Genomic DNA, 9702 nt, shown 5'->3' on the forward strand with positions numbered 1-9702 from the left:
GAATAGCTTCGTGTTCTGTCTGTGCCGTACCGCTCCTCCTGTTCTCTGCAGCCTGATAAAATTAATGAAATCTAATCGTGGTTCTATGGTAAAAACTTACTTTCCATCTTGGAGTCTCATAAAGATTCAAAAGCTAAATAGCAATTCCTTGAATTTCTTCAGGAGCTGAGGTAGGACAGCATCTTCAAAGGCCGGGACAGAGAGAGCAGGGTGGGTGGGGACAAGGCGAAGGGTGGGTGGAGGAGGCTGGGCCCTGCTCCTGGGCAGAGCGGAGAGCGGACTCCCCACTGCCCCCCCACCCTGGGCACCATGGAAGCCTGCCTGCCCTGAGGGACCGTACGCTGTCTGGTTAGAAGAGTCTCCCTTAGTCAGAAAAACTTAGCAATATTTGGGCAGGGGTCAGGGGGCTACTCCTTCAAACTGTGGGAAGCCCCATTTCTGCACTCGTGTGTCAGGCCAGACAGACAGCTATGATTGAAATTTGGTTTCCTGATGCCCCTGCACATCTTCAGGCTGAGAAAATTATTTTAAAAGCCTATTTCTTCGTTTTTCAGAGATGCTCCCCACAGATCTGAACCGATGGGGGTCTCCACCCAACTTGCCACAAGCCACATTTCAAAGGGGACATAACATATCCTTTCCTTTAATCAGTTTCTGGTAAGATTTTGATCACAGGACCAGGGCAAAATCCAAAGCCATAGTTCAGGTGCCGCCAAATGCTTTTCTGGGAGACAGGAAGGAACCAGTCAGCCTCAAGGATTGCTGTCAGAGGCCTTCAGTCAAGGTCATGATTTTTGCTGACATAATATGAACAACTGGACCCATATAATAATGATCTTATTTTATACAATTTAGGCAGACTGTGTCGATAAAAGAAATATGACTGAGCAGCAGAAGAGGAAGGAGATGCACAGACCCAGGGACACTGAGTGAGCACGTCTCAGCCCCACAAGGAGCTGACGAACCATGTGAGTGTGTGTGACCATGAAAACTTGGAATTAGCTGCCACACAGAGTAAGTGCCCTAAAACCAAGATACCTTTTAAAATGCTTTTATTCTGGATATTTATTCATAGGTCAAGCCTCATTTTTCATTCCACTAATGCATTCATATGGCACCTGTTTTCCTCTCCCTGTGGTGTTTTACATATCCAAATGAACAAATACTGATTCACTTCAGGTGCCCTAGCTGTCTCGTAACTCGCAGCTTCTGACACTCCCTGCCCCTCCCTCGGGGGCTCTGAATCCTGCTCTTCTGGTCTTTCTCAATCCCCAATCCAGGCTCTCATGCTCCCCACCATCACCCTCACCTACATGTTTTGTTTTGCCTCCAAAGATGCCAGGCTAGAAGTCATCTTTCTTTTATTTAAAATCCAAGCATAAGAAAAGCTTTACCAATTCAGTCTTTCAGCCCCAGTTCTTAGGGGAAAGGTAGTAAAAAGTATTAGTTAATCCCAAGGGTGGTTTTTCTCTCAAGATTCGTGTGTGTGTGTGTGTGTGTGTGTGTGTGTGTGTGTGACAGAGAGAGAGACAGAGAGAGATAGAGACCAAGAGAGAGATAGAGAGAGGGACAGATAGAAACAGATAGGAAGAGAGAGAGATGAGAAGCATCAATTCTTCACTGTGGCTCCTTAGTCTCCTTAGTTGTTCATTGATTGCTTTCTCGTATGTGCCTTGGCTGGGGTAGGGGGCAGTTACAGCAGAGCTAGTGACCCCTTGCTCAAGCCAGAGACCTTGGGCTCAAACCAGAGACCTTTGGGCTTCAAGCCAGCAAACCTTAGGTTCAAGCCAGTGACCATGGGGTTACATCTATGATCCCATGCTCAAGTCAGTGACAGGGTGAGCCCACACTCAAGCCGGTGACCTCTGGGTTTCGAACCTGGGTCCTCTGCGTCCCAGTCAGATGCTCTATCCACTGCGCCACTTCCTGGCTCTCTCAAGATTCTTTAAACAACCCTTTGCCAAACTTGACTAGTTTAAAAAAAAATCACCCCTTGTATTTAGCATAACCATTGAATCACCAGGTAAACAAGGTTGTAGGGTAATTTGAGAACAATCTTCCCTTTTAAAAACCTGCAGTTTAGAAAACTGCCATGATTCCACCGACAGTGCTTCCCACTACCCTGGAAAAGCAACCAATGGTTTATCTCTAGGTTACCGATAGTAATTATTTTTATAAATTTTTGATTGATGTATAAATACATAAATGTACACAAATTTTAAGTGTATACCTAATGAGTTTTAACTAGCACCCAGATCAAGATATATGATGTTACTAGTATCACAGAAGCTTCCTGCATCCCTCCTTCTAATCATTCCCTCAGTCAAATGTAACTACGATTCTTATTTCTATCACCACAGATGAGCTTTGCCTGGTTTTGAAATTTATATAAATGGAATCATACCATACACACTTTTATATCTAGCTTTTTTTGCTCAAATATTATGTTCATGGCATGATTCTATGATGTGGTGGGTATCATTAATTCATTCTTTTTCACTGCTCTATGATTTTCCACTATATGAATATACCACCATTTACTTACCCACTCTATTATTGATAGATATCTGGGTTATCTATATTTCAGCAATTATGAATAATGCTGCTATAAACATTCTTTTATATGTCCTTTGGCATACATATTTATAAGTTCCTGATGTGTTTATACCTAGAAGTAAAATTGCTGCAGCAAAAAAATTTTTACTTAATTTCCATTACGGTCAGAAAACATACTCTGTACAATTTTGATTTTTGAAATTTGTTGAAACATGCTTTATGGTGAAGCATGTACTCTATTTTGGTAAATGTTGTACATTCACTTGAAAAAAAAGTATATATCTATAGTCATTCAATACAGTGTTCTTTATATGTAGTTAGATAAATGTTATCGGTCATGCTATTCACATTTTCCATATGCTTACTAATTTTTGTTGCCTGGAAATTAATAACAAAAAAAAATAGAAAATCATCAAATGTTTGAAAATTAAGCAATAAACTACTAATTAGCCTATGGATCAAAGAAATGTTCACAATGAAACTTAGGTAAAACAATGCTTATCAAAATATTTATAACTTTAATGTTTATGTAGAAAGGAATAAAGCTTAAATTTAGAATTATTTTATCTCCTTTTTGAATTGACTTTTTAACATTGTGAAATGTCTCTTATTATTCATAACGATGTTTTTCAACTGGGGACGTTTGGCAATGTCTGAAAAAAATTTTGATTGCTACAAGATGGGGTGGAGGGTGCTACTCATCTAGTGAGTAGAGGCCAGGGGTGCTGATAAGCGTCTACAATGCACAGGCCAGCCTCCACAACAAAGAATTATCCAGTCCCAAATGCCAGCTGTGCTTAACAGAGAACCTTTAATTCATGGTAATACTTCTTGCCTGTAAATCTACTTTATTTGAAATTAATACCCATATGGAATCATTTTTCTTCTTCTTGAAGAACTCCTTTTATTATTTCTTTTAGTGTTCACATGCTAGAGGTTAATTCCCTCAGCTTCTATTTGTCTCAAATTTTCATTTTTATTTTAAAGAATGTTTTCCTTGATATAAAATTCTAGATTCACAATTATTTTCTTTTGACACTAAACAGATGCCATTTTATCTAGTTTCCATTAGTTCTCTTAAAAGTAAGATATTGATCATATTGCTGTTCCTGTGAACAGCACTATGTTCCTTTCTTTTCTGGCTCCCTTTAAAATTCTGTTTGTCTTTGTTTTTCATTAGTTTATTTTGGTGTGCCTCAGTATAGTTTTCTCTGCATTTGTTCATAGAACCTCTGCATGTGTGGTTTGATGTCCCATGGATTTATGAAATTGTCAGCCAATATATCTTCAAATATTATTTCTGACCCATTGTCTCGCTTTGTGTTTTCTGGGACTCCAATTACATATATTTAGAGCTTTTCACCATTTTCCACATATATCTTTTATTGCATATTTTCCATCTTTTTTTTCTCCCTCTGTGCATCTGTCTGTATATTCTCTACTGACCTATTTTCCAGTTCAACCATCTTATTTTACTGAACTCTAATCTATTATTAAACCCATCATTTGAATTATTAAATTCATTTGCTATAATTTATTATATAGATTCTTGGTTTTACTTCATTTTTATAGGTTCTTGTTCTCTAGTGATATTTTCCAGTTTCTTTTATTTTGTTAAACACTGAAAACCCCAATATCTGGAGCATCTGTGGTTCTGTTTATTTTACCATTTTTCCTTATTATGGGGAGTGGTGTTGTTTGTTTGGTTGGTTTTTTATTTGGGTTATTTTTTTCCTCTCTTCTTTTTTCTTTTTGGTGTTGTTGTTGTTATTTGGTTACTTGGTTCTGTTTCCTATTATGCCTGGTAATCTCTTATTTTAATGTGTGAGAAATCCTATCTGTGTATAATTCCACAGAGAAGATTTAATTTTTTTTTTCTGGAAGACAAAGGGAAAACTGCAAGATCATCCTGATCCAGGTAAGGCAGGTCTATGTCTGGTTTTCCCTTGTTCTGAGGCTTGATTCTTTAGGAGTCTCAATTGAAAGCCTCCTCTATTTACCAGAGACCTCTTCCTGAACTCCATTTCTGTCTCCAAAGCACTGTGATCCTATTCTCTTTGCTCTTTAGCTTCTTGCAGCTTTCTGCTTAGTTTACCAGCATCTCATCCTCATCCAAAGCATGTACTCTTTAGGATGTGACAAATGACTCAAGAAAAAATTGCAGGCAGAATACTGGGCTCAATAGTCTATAGCACCCTTTCCTCTAGGATCTTGCTCCTCAGGTACTGGCGGCCTTGAGAGTCTTAAACTCTAATATTTGACTCCCCGCCCAATGAGTACACTTACTACATGCTTTCTGTCCAGACTCTATGCCCTGCCCTACAATAGACAAATGCCTACTATATAATACTATATAATAGTAGGGCTCTGTTCAATGCGTTTTTTTTCTTTTTGGAATTTTGATTGTCAATTTCCGGCTGCCTTGATTTCCAATAGTTGCTTTAAACATCTGTTTTTTTAGTTACTCTTAGCAAGAAGGTCAGTCTGATACTAGCTACTTAATCTTAATCGAAAGCAGGAGTGGTAATTACTTTTTAATAGGTTACAAGCAATACGAAGTTAAGAACTAATTGCATTCATTAAATTATTTGGTTAATTGGACTAATAACCACCTTGAATTTATACACTATTTTTCCCAAGAATTTGAAAGCACTTCTACACATTAACACGAACCACTGCTAGTTCCCTCCAGCTCTAATTTGTGAATCTAAAATTGAAGTAAAAAATAAATAAAATATCAAATTCCCAGGTACATGATATCCAGAGAAAATAGATAAAAATGAGTACTAAAAATGTTGATTGCCAACATCATTGACATAGTTTGAAATCCAAAGAAATAAGACTCCACATAAATACAGCATGATTCACATTAAGCAGGTCACTCCTCACAAGCACTGGTGCTCTGACAGCAAAGTATATAGAATGTACTAAATGCTGGTTTGGACACTTCATCAAGTCAAGTAAATAGATTGGTATCAAGGCTACTCAAATTATGTTTTTAACAACATAATTACAGTGAAATAATTTCCTATAAGATTTATAGAACAACATATTCTGCAGTTTATTTTAGAGTTGGGCTTCTCTTGTAAGTGCAACCATGATAATATTACAAACCAAATTTGCTTCTCCTTTCAGGTTGCATGTAGCGGTAGCCTTTGAAGTGATATTTGTTCTATGAAATTGAAGTTATTTCCATGCCTCCTCTCCAGAATTGGCATTAATCCTGGATTTCTTACAAATTCTTTCCAGAGAAGCATATTCAGCTTATAAAAGAAATCTAAAGATTTAAAAAGAAAAACTGAGTGGGGGAGAAGAGTTACTCAAGAAGCAAGTAAGAGCCTGTAGACCTGAACTTTAAATCAGAGTAAATAGTTACAAATAAAACAAAAAGCACCCAATAGACCCCCAATAAATATATGATGATACTGATTTCTTACATCCATAGTGAGCTTTTAGTGGGGCTTTGATAGTAATTGGGTACCTCATCTTAATACCTTGACACAAAGGAATTTGAAATACTCTATCATGACAATTCTCCAAGATTCCAAGTAACAAGCACCACAAGCCATCTGAGAGCAGGCTGACCTCTCAAGGTCAGTCTGCTCAAAGCCCTATGCATTGAGAATTAATAATAAATAGAGGCTGGTATGTTTATAGCCAATTTCTGTCCAGAATTAAAAGTATCTCATAGAGGCTGGCTGGACTTCTTACCTTTTCTTGAAAGATTAGGAAGAAACAGACATGGTTATGTCCTTTTTACAAGTCAGCAAGCACACAGAAGTCAAATATTTCAACAAAGGTCACATAAGATGCCCACTTCAGCTAAGTAAAGTGCCATAATGTCCCCACTATCAATCTAATGAGTTATTGATTCATATTGAGTTTCTGCTGTTGTTACTCCCAATAGTTTACTTCATAGATCAAACCCTAACTACTAGACTTTCTATTACAGTGGTACCATTCTTTTATTTTTTTGTGGCAGAGACAGAGTCAGAGAGAGGGACAGATAGGGACAGAGAGACAGGAACGGAGAGAGATGAGAAACATCAATTCTTTGTTGCAGCTCCTTAGCTGTTCATTGATTGATTTCTCATATGTGCCTTGACCGGGGAGCTAAAGCAGACCAAATGACCCCCTTGCTTGAGCCAGCGACCTTGGGTTCAAGTTGGTGAGCTTTGCTCAAACCAGATGAGCCCTTGCTCAAGCTGGCAACCTCAGGGTCTCAAACCTGAGTCCTCTACATCCCAGTTCGACACTCTATCCACTGTGCCACTGCCTGGTCAGGCACAGTGGTACCATTCTTAAGTTTGTAAATTGACCACTCTAGTATAATTCTTCTAAAGCACAACTCACCTGTTGTATTCCATTTAGCAATAAGCAATAAAGCAAAATTACATATATAAGTGAGGAATAAGGGGAGACTTAGACACTCATTTTCTTCTTTCATTCAAAAATACAGTTCCCACCTTTTTTAATGTTTCTTGGACGTTATTATCACCTGCAGAATGAAGGCAAAAGAGAGGAAAGATAAATAAGGTATTTAGTGTAACAGTAAGATTAGAAAAAGAGTAGTTTAGACCCTAAACAACTTCATCAAGCTTAAAAAACATCCAAAGGAGAAGTTTTAGAAATGATATAAATATCATTTGAGTTCATGCAATGAAGAAATCAAATATTTATTATTTCTTCACTCCCATGTTACAATTGCCCACTCCCCACAGTGAGAGGATCCATGGAAGGTGTAAACCAATCCTCACTTCTTAGATAAAGACAGACAAGTCTCTTCTAAATTCAGTAACACTTTCTGCCTTTGGTTTACAGTATGCAAAGTGCTGTCTTTCCTTTACAACCTTGAGTGCAGCTCGCCAGCCTTGGGGTAAAAGGTCAGTAGCAACCAAACTGCCAGAAGGAGTTGGCGCAAATGTTTCCCAATATCCACTCAACACCTGGCAAGCGCCTAGTGGTCAGAGAGTTAAGTCTGCACAGTAGGACTAAATGTGAAAAATGGGTAAGGTGAACACCTCCGCTATTGGAATGTTGCTTGCTTTATTTTGTTTTGCTGATGAGAGCAGACTGACAGCTCTTTCTAGTTCTACAGCCTTTTCCTGTGTGAGAGTTGGCAGAAACCACAGCACCAACAGCCCTCTCAGGAATACAGGGTGCAGCAGGGCAAGCATCTCTGAGACTAGCCCGCCCAGGCTACCGCCCGAGGCTGCCTGGCCCCTCAGCAATGTTTCTGACCCCCACAGATAGCTCCCTGCTGAAATTTAGACTTCTAAGTACCTCTAACTCTTTTTGTGTCCAGCTTGTTCTTTCTTCCAAAAGGACTTTGCTCTAGATTAAACTGCTCACCTCCCTCTGCCATTTCTTAGGCTGCATTCAGAATCAGAAAATTCAAGAAATATATTCACAGATGTTCCGTTGTTTATTTGTTGACTCTGTGTAATTTGTTTGCCCTAATTTGTTTTTGTCTACCTTGAGACATCCCTTTTTAATTTCCCTTTCTCTGTTTACCCCTCTTTGTGGAGCAGCGGTCTGTTAAGCTGTGAGATGCACACACGAAATTAAAAAAAAAATGCACTGCAGATTGTTTTAAGCATGGGCTGGCCCTTTGGGCCTGAAGGCCTTGCTTGAAGCCTGCACCTGCTCCTCCTCCTGAGACACAGGGCTCCTGATCTTTATCCCTTGCCTTTAAGCTGCCTGATTCCTATTATCCAAAGTCAAACAGCGTTCTCTACATTCACGCCTCCAGCACTTGGCATGAAATTAATAAGCCTGGCTGATATATTTCCCTGGAAGCCTGCCACTCTTTAACAGTGGTGTTAGATTAAAAATTTTGGCATGGTTAATGAACAGGGGAAAGCTGAAGCCAAAAGTTTCATGCAGCCATGCAAAGATTTGGGGGGTTATGAAAAGAATACCAACTTTCCTCATATTTTCTAAATGCCATCCTAATTACAGGGTTAGATAACAAACACAACTAGACAGTCAGCAATAGAAGAAAGAGTGTATTCTCAAGCTCCACTCATATTTAGTTTTTATTATTATCCTTTCAGGCACAAGGCTTCTGTTAAACTGGGATATCTAAAATTGTAATAATAGCTATTTGTGCTCTAAACAGGCCTCCCTCATCCCTGGTGACTATTTTTCTCACTAAAGGAGCACTGTGGGTGGATTTTAGCCACAAACTGACTCTCCTGGAGTAAAAATCAATCTAGTGAAAGGAAAGTATTTGAAGTTTATTGAAGACCAATATTTCATTGTTGGAATCCCAGTACTCATTACTTATGTCTACAGCCACACTTTGTAAGTGGTAAAAAACACCTCCTCTCCCCCACAAGAGAAATACGTGTCACTTAGACCCACCCCTTTGCTTCCGACCTTCTCCTCAAAACAGCACCCAGCTATTGCAAATTAGCCTGACCCCAAAGAAGCAAAGTCCACTGGGTGCTCATGACCTGTCCCATTGAATTAGAGTTCCACAAAAGGTTTGACAAGGGTTTGACAAATCGCCAGCAAAGTCCTGTATCCCACACAGAGCCATCACCCTACAGAAAAAAACCACAAACTTGGAGATATGACTGTGCTCTTGCCCCAGTTATCTATCTTCTCTTCTGAGATAATAATACCCACTTGACCAGAAGCCTGGAACATAAAAGGACCAGAATTTGGGGGGAGGCAGAAAATAAGAGAAAAAGAAAAGTTATCTCTGCTCAATAGAAGCACAAGTATGATTTCTACCTGTTCTGTCCACCAAAGAATGGCTAGGAGTCACAGTGACCAGCATAGATGCCTGCTACTCCCCTTCAGGAAACTTTGGCTCTGAGTCCCAAGGCCCAGAAAGGTGGGACCTCAAGGACTATAGAGCTTCCAACTCTTTGGTTTAATTTGAAATTTAGACAAAAAACTCGGGGAAAGATACTCAGTTGATCAAACACGAGATTTGTTTTTTATGTGCTCCAAACTGTCAGGTAAAATCAGACTAAACCTGCCTATGATCCATGGATAATATACATAAATCCAAAAGACTATTAAATTTTAGGTTTTGCGTTAGTTTCCCTGATCAATAGAATAGTTATAGAAAAAGCATGTCAAATTCACTAGGATCACTCAAAAGTTTATTTACAACTGAAAAAAAAAATCTCC

Source organism: Saccopteryx bilineata, chromosome 1 (genome assembly GCF_036850765.1).
Source record: "Saccopteryx bilineata isolate mSacBil1 chromosome 1, mSacBil1_pri_phased_curated, whole genome shotgun sequence".
In the NCBI taxonomy this organism is placed as follows: Eukaryota; Metazoa; Chordata; class Mammalia; order Chiroptera; family Emballonuridae; genus Saccopteryx; species Saccopteryx bilineata.